The following is a 23864-nucleotide window of genomic DNA, read 5'->3' on the forward strand; positions in this document are numbered from 1 at the left end:
ATTCAGAGTAATTCCATCTGGGCTAGCACATTCTTTCTATTGCTTTAACCAAGGGTTAGATTGTTAGATTTAAACATGCAAATGTATTTTATTGCTCTGGTTTCTGCGTAGGTGTAAAAGAATGTATATGCAGTTTCCGTTGGCCTGGAAACCACAGGAAGGGTGAAGAATGATGTAATGTCTATCAGAACTGCAATTTCAATTTAAACAGAGAGAACCAGAGATTATTAAACATTTTTGTCTTGACCATCCAACTCACACACTGTCTTGCTCATATATAAGTTATCTTAGACTTGTGTTTTCTTTTAGAAATAGCTAGGAACTAGAAAGAATAGTGTTTTTTCTGTGATGTCAGAACTGTACTACTGAAATATTTTAAGTATTTCTCTGTAATCTCTGAACTCTTGACTAGCACTGTGTAGTAAGAAGTATTGTCTTGTGTTTTTATTATTAAATATTTTACAACCTTTCAACTGTCGCTGCTTTGTGTAGAGATAATTTAAGCTCTTGAGTACATTGCATTTTTATAGAGTTTACTGACCAAGTCACTCTAATAAGCCTTGACTGCATACTTATACTACCAACTGTAAAATAATATTGCACAGTAATAATTGGACACCCTTTTAAGGGTCTTTGAGTAGCTGATAAATATTAGCTGGGTGGTGGCCAGTGGTACTACTGTATAGTCTGGGTAAAAGGGGCACAGCTGGAGAACCTGTGCCAGCCTTCCCCAGAAGTGTCTGTGTGGTAGTATAAACTCTTATCTCAAAGTGTGTGTGTGTGTGTGTGTCAGCTACTTGGGCAGTGACATGAAGCACTGGTTGGACAGAGAGGGTGCTGGAGATTTTAGCTTGCCCAGCTGGCTGAGATCTGGACCCTCTAGCTGTACCAGTGGGGAGTCTTATGAGGGACATGGAGTGAAAGGGAGTGACCAGCCCCAGACTGACTGAGATCTCTGTGTGCTCTTAAAGGAAATTGCACTTTACTATGTGTACTTGTTATCCTTGCCTCATATATGAGATGCCCTCTCTGGTGGTAGTGGTGAGGACTGAGTCTCCTTGATTGCTGGGCCAGGGCACAGGCGCCACACATGTAATATACATTTTACACCATATTAAATCTTTTTCTTGCCCATGTCCATATTTCTTCTTCAGATGTCTCCCGAGCTTCCTGTTTTCTCCTTACTTTGGGGACTCGTTCCCATCATGCTGTGCTGCAACCTGTGTTAGACCTTCTACACCAAATCCTTCACTTTGCAGGTACTCCATAAGTTCAACTTCTATTTTGTTAATTTCTAGTTTACAAATCTTTTCTGCATTCCATCTTTTGATCATTCTTTTGTTAAGTTTTCCATATCTAGACACCTTTGCCTGTATTTCTCTATCTTTAGGGCTGCCTACTTTATATTGATTAATTTGGCTTTAGCCTTTGCAAAAATATTGCACCATATCAAATCTCTCTTTCCCATATCCATATTTCTTTTTTACACTTTTGAAAAATCTCTAGCTGTTGTTGCTTTAAATTTTTGCACTTCCTCAGATGCTTCTTTTTCCAAACAGATCAAAGTTCCTTGGTCTACATACTGTTCTTCACAAATCTGTTACATTAATGAACACAACATTTTATTTGAAGCTTCTGACAGTTTTTCTTCTGGAAGTATTTTTCTTTTCTCCAATTTCTCTCAATCTTTATTTATATCTTATGTCTGGAAATTCTGTGTATTTTGCATAGTTATAACAATACAAAATTTCTTTGTTATCCTCAATAGTCCACTCTATCGTCTTTATGGCTCTTCTTTAGCCTATCAGCTTTTGTGATTTTTGTGGACTGCTACTTCCTTCTCTAACAGGATGGGCCATCCTCCCTCTGAGCCCTACCTAGGCCTCATTGTAGGAATGTTTCCATATTTTGAGAATTATACACTGTCATTTTTGCAGTCCTGGCACCAGTGCGCCTAGCAAGATTGGGCAGGTCTTCATCATGGGTCTTGTGTACCCAGCTATCTTTTTTAATTTTTACCCACTTCTATCCATGATATATGCTATATAAATACAGTCTATATATCAGTGTAATTTTGTGAAAAATAGGGTTCACCACGTGAAGGTACTCACTAAGACTGGAGGATTAATTCTATTTCAACAATACTACTCTCCTTGCTTGCTGACTTGTCATCTCTCCATTCATACCCCTATCCCAGTATGTTAGCTAATAGGATACTGAAGGGGTAGGATGGTTATGTGCCATGTTTAAAGGCTGTGACATTTTGACTGGTAAGAAGTATGTATATTGCTGCTTTTGTCTACAGAAACTATCACTATGTTACTCAACTGTTGTAATATTCTGAGAAGTACACAAAAACGCTAACATGGTCGTGTGTTCTCCAACTGTCAACGGTTCCTTGACATAAAAAGGGTGCGACTTTCAGAGTCTGAAATCTAACATTGTAAGGAAGTTGTGCTTAAAACACTGCCATTTAGATGAGGAGTTTCCAGTAAAACACCACTGGGATCTTGACATCTTAAACTATACGAATGTGCTCTTCGTGGAGGTTTTGCAGCAAGAGGCGTAAAGGACTTTGAATTGAAATGTTTAAATAACGGACAGGCCAATAAGAGATGTGCCCTTTGTTTGACTAGAAACATTTAGTTTTTGCTAACGTTTGGCAGTGTATTCACGGGTCAATAAAACATTAATTATTTTTTTAATTGACTTTACTTTTAAGAGAAAATTGAATAACGGACAGGCCAATAAGAGATGTGCCCTTTGTTTGACTAGAAACATTTAGTTTTTGCTAACGTTTGGCAGTGTATTCACGGGTCAATAAAACATTAATTATTTTTTTAACTGACTTTACTTTTAAGAGAAAATTGAATAAGATCAACAATATAACCAAAATTAAACCACAAAGAAACCGCAATGTATAAAAAAAAAACTGATGTCTGCAGTACTGCAACTTTTCCCATATTTCAAACAACATTTGGACACAAACTTTTTAAGTCCAGAAGAAAACAATAAGCAAAATAATACAAACAGGGACAAACAATACATACCACCGTTTCACCCACTAACGCGTCTATATGATTGGATTGCCAATTAAATCAATGTCAAGAAAACTAAAACATCCGCAATTCCGATAGCTCTGAAAATGCCTAACTACTCAATTGTGAACCAGCCAAAGCAAATTATCCTCAACACAAAGTACCCTCAACAACAACTATGATTTATAATCAAAATAAGTCTTCAACAGTTGGTCTTTAAACTTAAATGTGAACATAAATTGCTCAGAATTATTACTCTTCAAATCTTTCATTCTGAAGCTAAACGACGGAAGAACGTATAATCATTGCCAGCAGCATGCGATCGGTAAGAATAAATGCTTTGAAATAAATAACAGACATGATACCACCAATACAATGCTGGGAACTCTGGAAACTTAAGAATACAGTCAATTACTACATACAGTGAATGTTTTCATAACAATAAACTTGACTAAAAGGAATTCGATACAAATTACCTCACAATTTAAAAAGAAATATTTTAGCAGTGAAGAAAATGTATACAGGAATTCTAAACTGAAACATCTCGTACTGCAATGTAAACAAAAATGAAACTAACCTTGATATTCTATTTTAAATCATCTAATGAAGAGACCGAAGTAAAGAATCCTGGTAAAAGACGTCTCCACCTCGGTTTTTCAAATTCGTCACCTTACGGACAATAAACATAGACGGACTCACAGTCAAATCTATTTCCGGAAGTTCACTCAGTGTGTGTGTTTTTTTTTTTAAGTTACGGATAGTTTATATTCTTGTTAAGTTAACTGAAACAGCTTTGGGATCTGTGTCTGTAGGTCGTTGGTAGAGAAACGGTAATGTATAAAAATATTCTGGTGTTCGTCAGTGTTCACTTTATTTCTTTATTATAGGGCACACCAATTTAAATCAGAAATACTGGCTGCAACGATAAGAAGTGCCTGGACTATGTGTTACTTTATTGCTTGTAACAGGGAACACATGACCGCAGTACTGTGTTCGCAATATTACGGGAGCAGCGTAGTTTGATATCTGCGCGTTGCAGCCCTAACGTTAGAAACATTACTGTAAAGTATGTGAATTGGTACGTACTGGAAGTAATCAGTTTTTGTTTGAATCTCAAGTAAAAATAAATAATGTACTAAATGTTTTTTTCTTATTAAAACCTAAGATATTCGATTGCATTATGTTAGTTCATGTTTTAACTGTACTGTGTGCGTGTACATAGCTGTCAACCTTCCATGTCCAAAATGAGGAACACTAGCCCTCATAATGTTCATAGGTTCATACTAGGCTATCTGTCCTGGGGCAATTATAAGCCTAGTCCGATCCTGTATGGCTTACGCCATCCCTTGATTTGAGTATATTGTGCCCTTTTTAAGGTTTAGTTTACTGTGCCTCTGTCTAATAGTGACACGGGAGTAATCCCTGGGACAAACCTACGACCCCCCATCCACCTATCGAGATTCTTCTTGAAGAGAGAGGTGCTCTGCCTCACATGAACTGGAATTCTATTCCAGAGCGACGGGAGCCTCTGGGTTATGAACCTGTCCCTCCAGCAAGTTCTATTTATTTCTGTGCTGAGGTTCAAGTCCCTCGAGCGTGTGGCTCTAAGGGATTTAGATTTACTGAGGTGGAGCATGTCCATTAATTCTGGATTTGACATAGCTTTGTATGTCAGGCATAGATCCCTAGAAGTAGGCGGTATGCAACTGAGTAGAGCTGGAGTTTTTTTAACCGAGCAGCATATGGCATCTGTTTGAGACCCTTGATCCTCTTGGTGAGATACTTTTGGGGTCTTTCTAATTGCTGCAGGTATCTGGTAAGGTACATCTCAAAAGGGGCATTGTATTCTATGATGGGCCTGATGAGGGATGAATAAAGGGGCACGATTACCTCTCTTGATCTAGATGTGAAACCCTTCGTGATGAGGTGGGCTATGTAGAAGGTCTTTCTAACCACTTTGGCAATGTGGTTTTCAAAGGAGAGATTGCTATCAACTTGGGTCCCCAGGTCCCTAATAACTTTCTCTGTACTTAATGGGTTTCCGCCTATGTGGAACAAATGGACAAAATGTGGAACACATACTAATGGCTTACTAACATCTTTAACAAGGAAGGTCATGGGATGGGTAAAATATGCTGGTTTTACTTATAAAGAAGATATTTTAATGAATTAATATGATTCATTTCTATTTATTTTATTTATTTTACATTTGTTGACCGGGCTAGTCTAGCTGGATAGATGTCCATTTTCAGTTGAGGCCCGGGGAGAAAAGCTCCAAATTATTAGTACATCAATTAATAAAGTGTAACAGTAAAAAGAAATGCAGATGTAATGGAAACAGGAATTTTTTTTTTTTTTTTTTTTTTTCTTTGAGATTACTTTTTAAGTGAGTAAAAGTAACAGGCTATGTGATGTTCATAACGGAGTACTCTTTACACACGTGAAATATAGAAAATCAGTTACTGTGTGATGTGCTTAGCACAATCCTCTTTATAAAAAAACATATTAAATGAAATGATGATAAATGTGAACAGAGATGAAGGAAAGATAGGAAAGGTATCAGGGATAGTATAGGTTGAGTTTAAGGATTAGATTATTTTCATAGAGGAAGTAGAATAGTTACTGTTATGAAAGAGAGGCAGGAATACTCTTATGAAGGAAAGGGAGAGATATTAGGGTAAGTAGGCAATGCAATGTATTTCACTTAAAAAAAAAAAAAAAAAAATTCCTGACACTGAATGTGTGACAGAGTCTTTCAATGTGGAACTTTGAGGAACTTCGAGGAACATGAACTTTTTAAGACCGCAAATGAGGTATACTTGAGAGGTATGTGTGTGTGTATTGTAGATAAGCAAAAGGACACGGTCGTATGTCATACATACCTCTCAAGTGTACCTCATTACGACAAACGTACCTCATTTGGGATTTTAAAAAGTTCATGTTCCTTTAAGTTCCTCCAGGTTCCACAATGATAGGGTCTGTCACACATTCAGTGTTAGGAATTTTTTTAAGTGAAATCCATGGTAAATAGAAATTAATCATATTAATTCATTAAAGGATCTTCTTTATAAGTAAAACCAGCATAATTTAACTATCCTATGACCTTCTTAGTTGAAGTTGTTAGTAAGCCATTAGTATGTGTTCCACATTGTGCCCATTTGTTCCACATTATGAATGCGAGTGTTCCTCATTTTGGAGATGGAAGGTTGAGAGCTATGGTCATATATTTTTGCCCTTTCCCAAGTAAAAGTTTTGATTTTCTAGTAAACCACACACGGTTATGTGGGTTAGTAATGTCGCACATAATTTCCTATTTATTGTTCAAATAATGCATGCTGATGCAAAGCATTATATATTTATTTCTGCTTTCCTTACCTATATTCAGACAGTCATCTCAGTGTTGCACTTCCCTTGTTGGGTATACTGCCTTTCTGCTGTCCTCCGCAGGACCAATACTGTTTTTTCTACTAGGACCAGCCTGCTTACTAAGGATATCCTGTGGGTCATGGTGTCATTTATCAAGCTAATGGGGGTCATGACTTAGGTTTCATGACCTACCTGAAATCCCACTCTCTCTGCGACCATGTGCAATGTAGAGGTATATTGCCTTCACAGCCGCTCAGTCATGTCCAGCTGTGCACATTCTCTTGAGACCATGCCTTCCGTTACACGAGGTTTTTAGTCTGTACCAGAGATCATTGCAAGAGACAGTTGCATATTATGTCCACAGAAAAATTCAGTGAAGGAAACACTCCATCAAAATACTCCCACATACTGCCCATCCTCCTGGGATGGTAACGTCCATCTCACCTGCTGCTCTGTCCATTGCCTGAGCTGTTAATCCAACCTGGGTCACCTGCGCCATAGTAAGTTTTTTAGCCCTGTATGCCACCAGAGCTGTTAATGCAAAACATTAACTTTATAGATTGTCCCTCCTTTTGGGCTCTTGGCCCCCCCTCACACAAACACATGGACCATTACGTGTGGTTTTGTACAGAAATCTTGATCAAATAAATTGTGAGTTAACTGATATTGTTATTAAAGCACAGTACATTTGGGTTTTCCAAAATGGCTGCACACTGACCAACAGCTTAATTTCAGCTCTGTCAGTATATTAAAAAAAAAAAAAAAAAAAAAAAAGCTGATGAGGGACAGTAATTTTGCTTGTTTTAGTAATACTCAGTTAATGGCTAGTAACTTTACTACCTCAAGTCAAGCAGAGAAGAAACTTGAGGAGCCTGAAAGAGAGTCAACTAGAAAAGGTGAAGAAAACATTACTTACTAGGAGGAATCTTGCAGCTGTTCTGCAAAAAGCAGTTCAAGCCCCAGCGTTTGTAGAAGAAATGGAGATTTACAGGAAAAAAGTCAAGTGTGCTCAGAGCTGATATCAGTGAAATAAATTAAAACAATGAATCAGCTCAAAAGGCTGGAAAAATGGAAGAAGCTTTAAACAGCAGTTCAGATGATCTGATCAAACTCAAAACATCAAAGGCTGAAATAAAATGGCTGGCTGAGTATAAGAATGCACAAGAGCTGTTCCAAAAAAAGTGGTTGAGTTGGAGGACAGAGCATACAATGAAAACTTGATATTTTCTGCTGTACCAGAGAAACTGGAAGGAACAGACTGTATTAATTTTACAAACACACAGATTACCAGAGATCAGTTGATATAATGATTAAGATCTTCATCTCCCATGCCCAAGGTACAAGATTCAATTCTGACCTCCGTCCAATGTCTGATTGGAGTTTGCATGTTCTCTCCATGTTTCTTTTGAGTTTTTCCCACCTCTGAAAAACACGTTGAATGTTTCCAATTCAAACTCTCCAAAGAGTGAAGCTATGTGCAGTAGCACAGATTCTACATTGTGTCGTATAAGGGGAAGAGTTAAATAGACCGACTGCTTTGGGCATCTACTGTGGTGTGCAATATCTTCAAGATAGGAGAACACTGATCATAGATTGCGAGGTTAGAGTGAGTTAAGACTGGATACCTGACTGCATAAAAATATGGCTCTAAGTGATTTGGTCATGTTAACTAATGTCACTAAATGGCCATTGATATTTGCTAGTGATAAGTTGGTTGAGGACCCAGCCTTTTCTGGTCTATGCCAGGTTAAAAATGATGTGGAAATAGTGGTGAGGGTGAAGCTTCAGAAGACAGCGAGGGACGTCAGAATTAGTGATGGACTCCTGACAATCAGACTCCAATGTAAGGATATGGCACTATTCACAATTTCAGCCTATGCACCACAGCAGGATTATAGTGAGGAAGAGTGCATTCAGACAGAAGTTGTAGGGCCTACTAAATAAAGCAGGACAGCATGAATTACTCTAGATAACGAGTAACCAGAATGCACATATTGAGACAGAGCAGGATGTGAGGACTGCTTCAGTCCACATTGGTGAGGCAACAGGAATAAAGGAGAGTCCATTCTAGACTTCAGTCTTGCAGATGGCTCAAAAAGAGAGTCAGTCACAAGATCACATGCAAGACAGGCCAATGGGCAACTCAGTCTTCCTCCTAGTAAGGAAAGGGGCAAAATCAGTTAGTGCAAATTCATCCACAGTGCAACAGTTGGTCTATAGCAGCAGTTGCCACAATCTGCTGCAAGCTCTAGGGTCAATAGAGTCCAACCTGAAGACCTGGAAGTTGACTGGAAAGAAAGTACAACAGTTCAGTGCATGATTTCATGGCTCCAATACCTCAAGAAGAAGAAGAGGAAATAGATGGAGTTAAAGAATGGCAGCATGTCAAAACAGCATGTATGAGGACTAGAAAACAGGTATGCAACCAAACCAGGTATGGAAATAAGGTCCACAAAGAAAGCTGGAAATCTGTGAAGTAATCTAAAGAAAGGCATGCAAAATAGTGGGAGATAGAAGAATGCATAAGGCTAGGAGGAATACTGGTTGGCTAACAATGAAGCCAAGAAAGGACTTACAGCAGCAAAGAACAAGGCATCAGAGGCACTCTAAAAGCTTCTGGATGCCAGCAGCAACCTGCTCAGCAATCCACAGGACATTAGTGGCAGCTGGAAAGAGCACTTCAGCTTTTGAATGAAGAAAACCTCACAGAAGCTGTAGTGCCCCAGATAGTCTACAAAGAAAGAGGAGGAGCCTACCATAGAAGACATAAGATGAGGTCACAGTATATATGATGAAGATGTTGGGTAAGAAATGGTTCCTGATGGTACTCTTAGCAGTATGGAGAGAGGCACATCCCAGAAAACTGGAAAATACACATACTAGTGCCAGTCTTCAAAAAAAAGGGGACGTCACAGCTGTGGGCAGTACAGAGGTATCACTTCCTGTCATAATGCATGAAAAGGCTGGAGCGGCTGCTTGATAAATGAATACATAGTGTAGTAGAAAGTAAGATGGGAGATGAGCAGTTCGGATTCAGATCAGGATGCAGCACAACTTGCCCAGTGTTTGCAATGAGACAGGTTTATTTATTGACATTTGTTTACCAGAAAAGTCCAACTGGGTAATAAATACCCATTTCAGTGGAGGCCTGGGGAAAAAGCTCAGAGTTAAATAACATCAAATAAGATACTAGTACAAATATAATTTAAAAATATATACAGACACGCGTATATATATATATATATATATATATATACACATGTATATATATGTGTGTGTATACAAAAATATTGGAAGTATAGCCTACTATGCTAGGAAATAAAAAAAAATAAGTCCACTCTAAGAATGGGAAGAATGTAGGTGCTGAAAGGTATAGATAGTATGATGAGAGGTTAGGGTAGTAAGAATGTAAAGTATTTGTTAATACAGCTCGTACAGATAAGGTGCATGTACTTGAGAAGAAGCTAGACAGGAGCAGAGAGTCCAACTGGGGTTTCCTAGACTTGGAGTAAGCATATGACGAGGTCCTAAGAAAGCTGATTTGTGCAGTCCTGTGGTGGATTGAAGTCCTAGAAACAATGCAAGAGTTAGTGCACACTGTGTACAAGGATCCAATGATTTAAGTACGAGCAGTGTTCTGTCCCACAGAGGGGTTCCCAGTGGGAGTGGGTGTGCATCAGGTTTCAGATCTGAACCCACTGCTCTTTATACTGGTGATGCACTACATTAGCAAACAGTTTGGAGGAGACAAGTCAACCAAGTTGCTGTATGCAGATGTGTCGTTACATAGGTAGGTACTAGGCTATCGGCCCAAGGGCCTAAGTAAATCTAGTCAACAAGGTTCCAGGCTTACGCCACCCAAGAAAGTTCTTTTCCTGTGCCCCTGTTGAGCAGAGCCAGCAAAGTGATCCCTGGGCTGTATTTGCTGTTTTCCATCCACATATCAAGATTTTTCTTGAAGAGTGCTAATGAGGAACCCTGCTTGACATAGATGGGTAGCTTGTTCCAGAGTATGGGAAGTCTCTGGGACAGGAATCTATCCCTCAGGCATGTCCTGTTTGTTGTTGTGATAAGGTTTAGGTCCCTACAGCATGTAGCTTGGAGGGATTGAGATTTCTTTAGGTGTAGCATGTCCAACAGCTCTGGGTTTGACATAGCTTTATATGTTAGGCAGAGATCACCTCGGAGTAGGCGATATGCTATGGAATAAAGATGGAGTTGTTTGAGACTGTCAGTGTACAGCATCTGTTTGAGGCCAGTAATCCTTTTTGTGAGGTACTTCTGTGGCCTTTCCAGCTGCTGCAGATGTCTTGTGAGGTACATTCCAAAAGGGGCGTTGTACTCTATAATAGGCTGAGTGTCAAGTAGAGGGGAACAATGACCTCGTTTTTTCCTAGATAAGAACCCTTTTGTGATGAGGTGTGCCATGTAGAAGGATTTCCTGACTGCTGTGGCAATGTGATTATCAAAGGAGAGACTACTGTCCATCTGGGTCCCAAGGTCTCTTATCGCACATTTGGCGTTAAGCAGACTGCCACCTATGGGGTAGTTCATGGGTACAAAGTGTTACCAAAGGGGATGATAGTGCACTTCTTGGCATTGAGCTTGAGGCCATGGCTCTGACTCCAGGCATCTGTCTCAGTGAGGCCCTTCTGTAGGATGTCCACATAATTTGGGGTCTCAACTATGGCTCCTAGTTTGCAGTCGTCTGCAAACTTCATTAGCCAAAGGCCTTCTGTGTTAGCCTGTACTTCAGAGAAGTAGATACCAAACAGGAGAGGTCCCAGGACTGAACCCTGTGGTACTCTACTTGTCACTAGTTTGAAGTCAGATTTGGAGTTTGCAACTTTTACAGTGCGGGTTCTGTCAGTGAGCCAGTTGGCAACCCATCTTGTGACATAGGAATTTATACCTAGTTTAGTGAGTTTAGCTATAATTCCAGAATGGGGGATGGTGTTGAAAGCCTTGTCGAGGTCAAGATAGGCTGTGTGAACCACCTTACCCTCGTTTACAGGTTTGGTGACTGCCTCAGAGAAGTCGATCAGGTTCAGGAGGCATGATCTGCCTTTCACAAACCCGAACTGGGTGGGATCCAGAGTTTGGAGATTACCAGTGTCTTTGTTTATGAATTCCATGATGATACATTCCATGGCTTTACAGACCATACTCATCAGGATAATAGGGTGATAGTTCCTGGGATCACTGGTGGCTCCCCCCTTTGTGGAGTGGGATAAATGTTGCTGTGCGCCATTCAGTGGGCACAAAGCCTGATGTGAGACCATGATTGAACATGGTGCTTAGGTGGGGAGCCAGTTCATTCTGAAGTTCATGTAAAATGCAGCCTGGGATGTTGTCCAGTCCCATTGATGCTGTGTTTTTGGCTTTAGAGAGTGCAGCTTTTACCTGCATAGTTGTGATTACAGGGACTCTGCATTTTTCCTGTATAGATATGGGGCCTTTAGGGGTGAGAGGGGGGTAAAGTTAGCACTGAACCTATCTGCCAGGATGTTAGCAATATCAGTTGGTTCTGTAATTTTCATGTCGTTGTGCTGTAACTCAGAGCAGATCAGGGGGTGTTGCCACTGAGATTCTTGACATAGCTATAGAATGCTTTGTGGTTCTCCCTAGAATCAGTGCCAATTTTGTTTACGTAGCTAGCTTTGGAGGATCTTATAAGGGATCTCAGCTTCTTACTGAGGCTGACCAGGGAACTCCTCCACTCATGGGATTTAGGCAGACTTTGTGCAAGAACTTCTACAAAGGATAGGGGAATGGAATGTACATGAGATGAAACTGAATAGAGCTAGAGATAAGACCGTTGTAATAGCAGGAAATGGGGGAAATCAGGAAACGAAGTTTAGAATTGAATTAGCAGGGAAATAGTGGAACAGGTTAACAGCTTCAAGTATCTGGGTGGGGTGGTTGAGGAGAAGGGAAATCTGAATGAAGGAGGTCAACGCTAGAATCGGAGGGGCTAAAGCTCGCTGGCACAGAGTTTTGGGTGTAGTGTATGATAGAAGTATGCCAAAGAAGCTGAAGAATAAGATGTATAAAACAGTGGTGCGACCAGTACTACTATATGTTATAGAAACTTGGACAGTAAAGGTAGAGCAATTGACAAAGCTAGACGTAATGGAGATGAAATGCTTGAGATGGGCGATAGGATGCACACTGCAGGACAGATGAAGAATGAGGACATAAGAGCAACAGCCCAATTAGCTCCAGGTGTAAAAAAAAAAAAAGGTCAAAGAGAACAGATTACAGTGGTTCGGGCACATGTTCAGAAAAGCAAAAGGGACAGACAGGAAGAAGTCAAGAGGAAACGGGTGTCCAGCAACAAGCTTGATGGCCTGTGTGAGAGAGTACCTGCAACAGTTGACCTACCAATCCCATGTAGAAAATTGGGGGGAGAAAAAGCAGTTGATAATGACAACATATAAGTAACTGAACTGGTATTACATAGCAGGGTTTGTATGCTTCAGATCTGGCCATGAAAAAGCAGCCAAGACCTGTATTAGTAAAGCTGCAGTTATACTAGCAGAAAAAGATGATTCTGAGAAAACTGGGGCAGAGGGTGAAGTATTATAATTGGAGACGGTCAAGTATTTGTGGAAAATTATTATTCACTTTACACCAGGCAGAAGAAAAACAAATTTATGCCAGCAATCAAGGAACATTGAGAGGCAGGTGTGAGATTCAAGCTGCTATATTCAGCTGTCTTCAGAATATTTTTTTTCCCTGGAGGATCAATGTCAGTTATTCATGCAGAACAGGTTAAGGGTCTTAAAAACATTTTTTTTCCTTGAGGATCAAAGTCATTTTTTTGATGCAGTACAGGTTAAGAAGGAAATAAAGTTTTTCCAACAGAAAGTGAGCCATTAAACAAAGGGGACTCTGGTTCTCATTCTTTTGATAATAAAGCTTATAGAGAGACTTTGCCAGTGAAATCTTTTCCACTGTTCTAAAGGAAAATACTTGGGGTGCAGAAAAAAACACAAGAGACGACTAGAAAAATCAGGGAAAACCTTGGGCTTGAACCGGAGTCTGGGGTTGGGAGATGGAGATAAACAGGGAGAAGACCAGCAGCACTAAACTTGGTAATTAAATGTGAGACTATAAACCATCAGTCACATTTGCAACAAGAAAATAGTCTGAGAAAGATTGGATTTTTTGTTGACTTGTTAAACTTGTGGGATGGGACTGATAGGCATAGTGTCCTTTTTAGCAAGATAACAGCGAAAGTAACTGTAAATAAAACAACTTTTTTCTTAACAGATTATGTAAAAAACGTTTAATTATATGAATTGCATGTTGCGTAAAGTATTTTCATTGATTGGTAGGTGATAAAATATTAAACGAGTGCTTTTTTCTTTTTTTAGTTTTAAGAAATGTAGGCATGACGGTGTAAAAAGAACAAGTAATGGACACAAGCATGATTAAAGTTAATAGGCTGCAATCTTGGGTTCTTGGGGTGGGGATGGGGTGTAAAAAGTGCACTGATTGTTATATATGTAGAGTTAAAATATTTTCTTTTACTTTTGCATAGGTGAATGTGTGGATTAATGCCCTTTGCTTGGCTTGGTTTAATGGCAGGCTTTTTGTTTAAGCAAGTTTTTTTTTGGCATACAAGAGACCACAATATAATGAATAGTTTTCTTTTAGCAAATATATGCCAGTGTTGAGAAATACATTTTTTCTTATGTTTTCATGGAAACCAGCTGACTAAGGGTGAAGGCAAAAAAATTGAAAGATCTGGGCATTGTTAACTGAGAGGAATATAAAATTAAAGAATACAAGGAGAAGCAGTTCAGTAAAATATAAAGTTTGAAATTATTGGAAGTGAATAAGAGAGGTCACTTTTCTAGTAACTACATATGGTAATGCATTTACTAGATAAGTGCATGATTTAGTTTTAAAGATGCATAGTGCACTTTTTCTTAAGGCTCAAAGTTAATGCTTTCTGTAAGTGTACAAGCTGTTTCTCACACTTGGGAGGGGAATAAAGTTAAGACAAGGACAGGCAGCAATTGGTGCAAGTAGAAACACAAGTTGTAACACATACTTCAGCATGATTAATCTTAATTTTAAGTTAGTTAATGCCTGTGGGTACAGCAGTCAATTTGGGGCAATTGTTCCTTTCAGGAGGGTTAAACTTCATTATTTGAAAGTGTACATTGTTTTGTGTGTTTGTTTTAGGTTAGTACATAATGGGTTTTTTTGAGGGTTTTCATTAAAACAAAAAATCTTGTAAAATGTGACTGAAATGGAGATAAAAAAGACAAATATATAAAGGACATGACCTGCCAAACATTAATGGGTGCATGTAATACAAAAACTGGAAATAGACATTTAAAAAAGCTGTTGCATGTATATCATAATGACTTCACTAAACATATTTTTGATTGTGAATGGCCTCACAGGTATAGGCAAAAAGGTAATTATGAATTATATTAAGAAATGCAAAGTACCATTAGCATTGTAGTAGGTGACACATCTGGAGTGAACTGAGCATGTGAATTTGATAAAAAAAGGATTTCAGGATGGATATTCAGCAGAAATCGTGGACAAAGAAAAAGGGGAGTATTTATACTACTGTATAATTGGTTAAGAAGTGGCAATAATTATTAAGAGAGGCTGGAAAATGTAAGCATTGCAAATAAAGGGGAACACACAAAACAAGAAGAGGTACAATTGGAGAGTGCTAAAGAAAAAATAAGATAGTATCTGGATAATATGTGCGAGTATAGAAAGATTACTGTTAAAAACAACTGTGTTTTGATAATAACTCCAGGGCACAAATACTTTTAGTACAACAACTTAGGCAACAGAAAGAGTATTGTTGACCAATTTAAGGAGCCTATAACAAGAAAAATAACCAGAGGTCCTATAGAGGTATTAGAGATATTTTGGAAATGTTATGAAAATACGTGTAAAGAAGAGGAATATGGAAATCAAGTAGAAATACAAATGGAAATGTTTAAGAAAGACTTGGGTATACCAAGATTAGAGGTTGATGAGGCAAAACAATTAATAGTTAAGATTGGAGGAGGTAAAATAAAAACAGTGATGTATAGTCAATCTGCAGGAAAGTCTCAAGGAATAGATGGCATTCCCATGGAAGTGGTGTAGTTAGGAGGCAAGCAAGTGATACAGATCTGGAAGATTTTGTTTTAACAGTATTTTAAAAGAAGGGGGACACACCAACATCTGGAAAAATAGCAGTGGTGGCTGGAATACCTAAAGGTGGTAAAAACTCATCGGCCCCAGATTCATATAGGCCCATGTCAAAATGAAGTCATTATTATAAAGTGTTTATGTCCATAATAGCTAAAAGAATGGCAAAGGTGTTACCAAACTTGATAGATATAGATCAATGTGTTTTTTGTGCAGGGGAGGCAAACATTTGACAATATTAATAAAACAGTAATGATCCAGAGGAAATGCAAATATAAGAAAATACTGCTGCGTTTGCTGGGTCTTGATGCAGAGAGAGAGAGATTTGACAGAGTAAGCTGGAATTTTATGAGTAGGGCAAATGAAGCATTCGTATTCTCTGATACAAAAATAAAGTTAATTAGAAGGATATATGAGGGATCAGAGGTAAAAATTAAAGTGGTGGTTTTCCCTCTGATAACTTGTGTCTGAACAGAAGAGTTAGCCAGGGTATCCTCTTTATTTGTGTTGTGTTTAGAGCCATTGGCAAAGAAAGTAAAGTACTCAGAAATTCAAGTATGTTATTGACGTGATAATCAAGAATTTTGGCTTTATTTGCAGACAATATTATTTTGTACCTATTAAGACCAGAAAACCACATCTCAGTGTTGTGGAACATTCTGAGACTGTTTCATGCCTTTTCGGGATATAGAATTAATATAGACAAAACAACGGCTATAGCTGTAAACTATGTACCCACACATGGATTGGTCCAGAAATATCCATATTTATAGGGACATGTTAAAATGAAGTATTTAGGAGTATGGATTAAAGAGGATTCTGTTATAGCAGCTAAGGACTTACTGACGACACTAAACAAAATATAATAAAAAAACTGAGAAACTGGAAGCTCTTGTTTATGGCTATGGATAGCAAGATACAAGCAGGAAACTGTTTTAAGTCCATTTAGTTTATATATATATATATATATATATATATATATATAGGTCAGGCATATTTTTATCAACCAGAGGAGAAGTTGTGGACAGTAATCAATGAAGAGTTGAAGGATTTTATGTAGGAATGGAAGAGGGCAAGGGTCAGTTGGGATAAGTTAATCCTTTCAGTAGAATGGGGGATGGGATTTCCTGATTTAAATGGATATTTTATAGCTACACAGTTAAGCTCATATACATAATACACGCACAAAGCTGTAATTCATAGTGGAAAGGGATGATGATGAAGTGAGGGAGAAATTCAAAGAAATAAGGAGTGAGTGGGATTTTGGATATAGATCCTTAAGGAAAATAACAGTCATACAGGATATATTCATAGAGTATTAGAAAGCATTCTAAGAATCAAAGCAACATGAGAATGGAGAAATGAGATTCCGTCGATAGAGAGGACTACAAGTAGGAGTATAGAGAACAGGCAAGAGGGAGCTAGAATTTACTGGAGAAAACTGGAAAAAGAGGTCAAGGTACTGGGAGCAAATAACTAGAGAGTATAAAGATAGTAGAATGGGAAGAGGCCAAGAAGACATTGGGACTGCAGGCTGGAGATTTCCTTCCCTAGCAGGGTTTGATGTCAGAGTATAGACAAAGAGAAAGGGATAGTGTAATCCTAAGTGAAAGACCTGCCCTGGTAGAGTGTTTAGTTGACTGTAGAATAGCTAGAAGCTGCTGATAAAAAAGGGATAATTAGTAGGTGATATAAAATGTCATATGATAACTGTAGGAGTCCATCAGAAAAGATTGGGAAGAGAGCTTGGATAAGCAACTTACAAGGAAGCAATGGAAGGACATATGTATGTCTCCTTCTCCTTTGGGAAGTCATCCATCCCTGGTAGGTATCATATTGACAACACACCCCTTAGAGTTGACCCAGTAGTCAGGGACTTAGGGACACACATAGATAGTAATCTAGCCTTTGATCATCATGTGTCCACAGTGGTGAGGAAATCATTCTATGTTGTGTAACTTATAAACAAAGGTATGGTATCCAAGTCCAAGGAAGTCATTGTTCCACTGTATTCTGCATTCATCAGACTTACTGAGTACAGTGCCCCCTTTGGTATGTACCTAACCAGGTATATCCAACAAGTGCAACATCCACAGAGGTTCCTCACTAAAAGAATACAGGGTGTAAGTAATATGTCCTATGTAGACTGCCTCAGGGTCCTATCCCTGTATTCTGTCTCTTACAGGCTTTTGAGGGGTGATCTATGCCTGGCATACAGGGCATTATCAGACCCCACTCTGATGGACCTCCTGCATATCCACAAAACAAACAGTACCAGAATGACCCATTCTAAAGACTTAAACCTTGCCTATGATATAAATAGGACCTGTTGGAGAGATGGTTTGTAGCTCAGAGACTACTCCATCTATGGAACCGGCTCCCCATACATGTGAAACAGAGTTCCTCCCTAACCCAATTCAAGTGCAACTTGGACAATTGGATGGGAAACTGGAAATTCATCCCTGGTTTGACACCTATGTCTCTAATGCAAACGGGTAACCTGTAAATGGTTCATCTCCCAGGTCCAAGCTTACACTTATCAAGGCTGTCAGAATTTGTCAGAGATCCGGGATGTATGGCTAGGCTTAAAAAGGCTGTTGTGGTCGTTAGCCTAGTAAACACCTATGAGCCTAAATAGTCGACAAAGTCTAGAAGATTTAGGATTTTGTTTCCTGGAAGTGTTTGTATAGGTATTTTTGTATCCCAAGCAGACTACAAAGTTTTCCTTGGGTAGATGGCAAATGCTGAAGAAAGAGATAACTGGACACATATGTTTTAGAAGTATAATGAGTAGATAGTTTAAAAATTTCCATACAGAGTATTGTGTTAGAAATGTTGGGTGAGCAAATGAGTATAACTAAAGAAAATTTTTTTTTAACTGGAATACAGGATCTGAATTGCCTAGGCATAGTAAGGCCTTGTTAAGTTTAATTCTGATGGCTGCAAAAAAAAAAAAATACTACAAAATAGAAATCAAAGTCTAAACCAACTGTATTTGAAGTAGTGAGTATTGCAACAGACATAAAAGAACAGGAAGTGGGATCTTTAGAAAAGGGTAGGAGCAAATTTTATTAAAAAAATGGAAATTGTGGGAACAACACATGCAGAATAATGTTTTGGAGGAGTAGTGAGGTTTAAGAGAAGGCAGGAATTCAGCAGTTTAAGATAATGATGGATTGATGATTGTATAAACAAATATATATGTGATGTATAATTGTAACTGTGAATATGTCAACATTGTTTACCTTCTTAAAAAAAAAAAGCACAGTATATATTTAGATATGGTTGTTAGATGTTTTGCAATTCGACAGTCACTAGAGCCATTGAAGAGGGCAAAGCAGTCCATACAGCATACCTGGACTTGGCTAAGGCCTTCGACACAATATCCCACTCAGGCATCATAGATAAGCTCAACAGCTTAAATGTAAACCCTTATGTCACTAGATGGGTTGCAAACTGGCTAAAGGACAGAACTCATAAAGTTAAAATCGCTGGAGCAATGTCAGACTCAAAGCCAGTCACAAGTGGTGTCCCACAGGGATCTGTCCTGGGACCCCTCTTGTTCGGCATTTATTTCTCAGATGTTAAAGCAAACACGGGAGGGCTGTGGCTGACAAAGTTCGCAGATGACTGCGAACTAGGCACCATAGTCGATACACCAGCAGACACACACATCCTACAAAAAGGCCTCACAGAAACGGACAGCTGGTGCCGGAGTCATGGCCTTAAACTAAATGCCAAAAAATGTATAGTCATCCCCTTTGGGAAAAACAAAGTACCCACAAATTATCACATAGACAGCAACCCACTGAGTACTGAAAAAGTAATCTGAGACCTAGGGACCCAAGTCGACAGCGACCTCTCATTTGATACCCACGTTGCCAAAGTGGTTAGCAAAACATTCTACCTTGCACACCTCATCATGAAGGGATTCACATCCAGATCCAAGGATGTCATTGTACCCCTATATTCCTCCCTCATCAGACCCATGGTTGAGTACAATGCCCCATTTGTTATGTACCTCACCCAGCATTTGCAACAGCTGGAGAGACCACAAAAGTACCTCACCAAGAGGATCAAGGGTCTCCAACATATGTCTTATTCTGCCAGACTAAAGAAACTTCAGCTCTATTCAGTATCATACCGCCTGCTCAGAGGTGATCTCTGCCTGACGTACAAAGTCATGTGACGTACAAGGTCATGTCCAATCAGGATCTGATGGACATGCTCCACCTCAAAAAATCCAAGTCCATCAGGACCACGAGAGCTAAAGACTTAAACCTCAGCACAAGTATGAATAGGAAATGCTGGAGGGATAGATTCATAACCCAGAGGCTTCCCATGCTTTGGAGCAAGATCCCAGTTCATATTAGGCAGAGCCCCTCACTGGCTCTCTTCAAGAGAAATCTTGATGAGTGGATGGGAGATCGTAAGTTTACCCCAGGGGTCACATCTGTGTCACTGCTAGACAGGGGCACAGTAAACTAATTCTATTATATGAGGGGACCTTCATTGTGTCACTACTAGACACAGTATTCTAAATTTATTCTGTACATTTTTGTACCATTTCATGGGGTGGCAAATGCCACATCACTATGGCTAGGCTTACAAATGCCCCAGGGCAGATAGCCTAGTACTATACTATGAAACTATGTATTGTGTAACAGTAATAAAATAAAAGAAGACTTAAGAATATATGCATTTTTAGTAATGTAAGCAAAAATGAAATCCGTATTCTTAACCATGATTTATGCACGAGCCAGTGCACTCCTTTATAGCCCATTTATCGGTCCTGAGAATGATCTTGGCAGTTATAGTGACACATTCAGGGTTATTTGTGAACTAACACATCCATAATTCTTCTAAAAAAGTAAGTTAACTGTTTAACCATTTGTTCAAAACAAATTAATTTTATTGTAATACTGCTACGCAGCATCTCGGAGTTACTATAAATGCACATGGCTGACCTTCTTTAATAAATAGCACACCCACCTATACATTTGATTAACAGGCAAGTGAAAACATTTATGTATTTTTTGATCAGGGTAGAGCACTGATCTCACTTGACAATTTTCAGGCTCAGCCTGGGATACATGAAATTTCCAGTCAGATCAAGAATAACACATAGCAGTTGCAGTATATGCTACCGTTGTCAGACAAGATGTATTTTTGAACAATAATTGCACATGCAGTAGTTGGTTTATGTAAGCAGTATTAATGGCGCAACAGGTCGTACACCCGCCTTTGGTACAGAAGACTGCGGGTTCTATTCCTACACCAGCAAGATTGGATACTCACACTGCAGTGCAGCTTAAAGAGTGTGCAGCTCTCCTGAATGTGTTGTCCATCAGATGAGATGTTAAATCGAGGTCCCATCTCCTTGAGTTGGTGGTAGCTCAGGTGGATGAAAAAGATCCTATGGCGCACATCAAAAAGGGTAGGTATCCTTTATTTATATACAAAAGGAACACTTATTTACAACATATTTATATATTTACAAATGTTCAGCTATATAGATATACAAATATATTTCAACATATTCATAATTTCTCTTACAATCATATTAAATGTTTATACCCATTAGACCCCCCACTCCTTTTTCCATAACTACCATCTGATTTCTGATTAATATAGTTGCTAAAATCCATTTCATATTAAACATAATTTCATTTATTCTTTCATTCTGTATAACCCATATGACAGAATAACTTTTTTCTGTTTTTTTAACATATTTACTTCTATTTGTTAATAGTTCAGATACATGTCGAAAAGAAGAAACTACTGAACAATGTAAACATATTATAGCACTTTTCTTTTTATATGGCATATTTCCTTATATTGGTAATTTTAGTTATTACCAGTCTCCATAATAATATTGATATTCTACTTTCGTATTATACCATTGCTTCTTATTTTTATAGCTTTATTTTTTTAATCTGTTAAATATTCCTATGATTTTACATATTAGTGTTTTATCATTACATTCTTATACCATACTTTTCTTTCTATTTCCATATCATCGTTTTTATTATTCACAAAAAAATGTTTTTCTTGGTAGCATTTTATTTTTTTATTTATACACTATTTTTTCTCTCTTACTCTTTTTTTTTGCTATACCACCAGTTTTATCATACTTAGATTTATTCAGTTTTACTACTAATCTCTCATCTTTTTCAATTATCCACTATACCACTTTGTATAAATTTAATGAAGCAGCATATACCACTGGATTAATTGACTCTAAACCTCCTTCCTCTTTATTTATATACAAAACTCATATTTTTTCAGGGTTTAATTCCGAACCTCCATATAAATTAAAAAATATCTGCAATTATTACTTGTTAAATTCTGTTGGCAACATAAATACACTTGCTAAGTATGCTATTTTTCCCATCAGTACTGAATTTATCAAATAAGCCTTTTTCTGAATGATAATTTATATGCTTTCCAGTAAAGACAGTTTTTTTTTTATTTCTTCTATTACTTTTTCTCATTGAATTCTATTTGTACCTTTATTCGCAAATTTTATACCTAACACATAAATTTCTTTCACTGTAAAATATATATACCCCCAATCTTTACTACATCACCTAAACCTTTGCTTTTCTCTTTATTTAAAGCCATACCTATCACCTCTAGACCTTCATTTGTGCAAATAATTACTTCTTTTATCCAATTCTTTTTGCAGTTATTATAATATCATTTGCACATGTTAACAGGACTAGAATTCTTAACCCTTCAGGTGCTATATACCCCATCTCCTTCATTTTGTAATTTATTTCACATACTGTCACATTCATAACTGATGCAAAGAGTATACAGCTGATTGGGCTTCCCTGTCTTACACTACTCTTCATGTGCACGTCTTGGCTTAAGGAGACGTTTACAAGTATTTTTACTTTATTATTACTGTACACTGCCATACATAATTTCCTAACTTTCTCGCTTATATTTTTCATCATTCCCAAAAGATTTCATGTCAAGTTGTATCATAGGCCTTATTAAGGTCTCCTATCTTGCTTTTCGCTTCTTTTTTTCTGTTCGTAATATCATCCACAATTTCTCTATCATTAATAATTCTTGAAAGCCCATCCCCTTTATACAGTATATACTTCCATAATATTTTCCACTTTAGTTTCAAATCTCTTTTGTATTATTTTCATAAAGATTTTATAATCATTATTATTCAAAGCTTAATGTCTCCAGTTTTTTAATTCTCTTTTATCTTCCTTCTCCCATATGAATTTAAGTATTCCACTACATAATTCTGCATACATAAAACCTTCATTTAACCATTCGTTCAAAATCTTTAATTTTTTTGCCAATCCCTTAAATTTTTCTATATTTTATACTTATTCCTTCTGGTTCTGCAGCCAAATCTGTAGTTACTTGTTTTAATATTTTATCTAGCTCATATAAAGGAAATCTCCTTTTCCAACACCTTATTCTCTCACTTTTTTACTTTCTATGTTTTTTCAGTACCTTCTTTTTTCTTAAACATTTCTTGTACATATTTTGTACTGTACTATTTATAATCTTTTCCCGAGTTTTTTCTTTTTCCCCTTTTACATTTTTTATTTTTCTCATTACACTACCATCTTCTTTTACTAACCCACTTAAGTAACTCAACACTACTTATCATTTCCTTGTAAAAATTATTTGATTAAATAACAGCTGTTGTATTTTTTCTTGATTTTTTCATATAATTATTTTTCTTTGTCAAAGATCTTTATATCATTATGTTATAAATCTTCCAATGCATCATTATATGTTCTTTTACATTTTTCTTTCTCTGCTTTTCTTGCATCTTATTGCCACTGTAAAAAACACTGTTGTATATTTTTCCTTAAATATCATCCAACATTCAGGCTAATTTTTATAATTTTATTCTCATACTAATATGATGTTTCAGTAACTGTGTCACTAATCTCTTTCCTTATTCATTCCAAGCTCTCTCATTTATCCTTTTTATTCATTTGCCAATTTTTATATAGTCTTTGTTTTCCTTTATCTCTAGCCATATTGCAAGATGATCAGAAAATCTTGTCTATCTGATACTTTAAAAGTATCTACTTAAGTTCTGTACACATACTGCTTCTGTAAGTCCGTGAATTCGTTGTCCCAAAGTTTTAACTTGCCTCATGTTATAACTTCTAACATTTTTCTTATTTTATTACCTTTCTCTTTACACTTGTTTCTTAAATCACAGTTAGTCTACTGTTAGTACAATATTCCTGTTTATCACTACATATTCTAAAATCTGGTGAAATAAGCTTTCCCTTTTGT

General features: G+C 37.6%; 2 protein-coding genes across 3 annotated transcripts in view; one reads left to right on the forward strand and one right to left on the reverse strand.

Moving 5' to 3' along the window:
- The window catches only part of LOC122792701 (germinal-center associated nuclear protein-like), a 1487771-nt gene extending 1484036 nt beyond the window's left edge, over nucleotides 1-3735 (reverse strand). Inside the window, exon 1 of the mRNA XM_044060286.1 lies at nucleotides 3616-3735. The gene's annotated coding sequence lies outside the window, so the exon portion shown is untranslated. The remainder of the gene's footprint in view (nucleotides 1-3615) is intronic.
- Nucleotides 3736-3754: 19 nt separating this feature from the next.
- Nucleotides 3755-23864, forward strand: part of YBEY (ybeY metalloendoribonuclease) — a 260748-nt gene continuing 240638 nt past the window's right edge. The window contains exon 1 of one of the 2 annotated variants that reach the window (XM_044060556.1): nucleotides 3755-3868. The gene's annotated coding sequence lies outside the window, so the exon portion shown is untranslated. Of the gene's footprint in view, nucleotides 4117-23864 lie in introns of both variants that reach the window. The other variant, XM_044060557.1, reaches the window with a different exon arrangement.

Source organism: Protopterus annectens, chromosome 2.part0, assembly GCF_019279795.1.
Source record: "Protopterus annectens isolate FY-2018-M chromosome 2.part0, PAN1.0, whole genome shotgun sequence".
Lineage (NCBI taxonomy): Eukaryota > Metazoa > Chordata > Ceratodontiformes > Protopteridae > Protopterus > Protopterus annectens.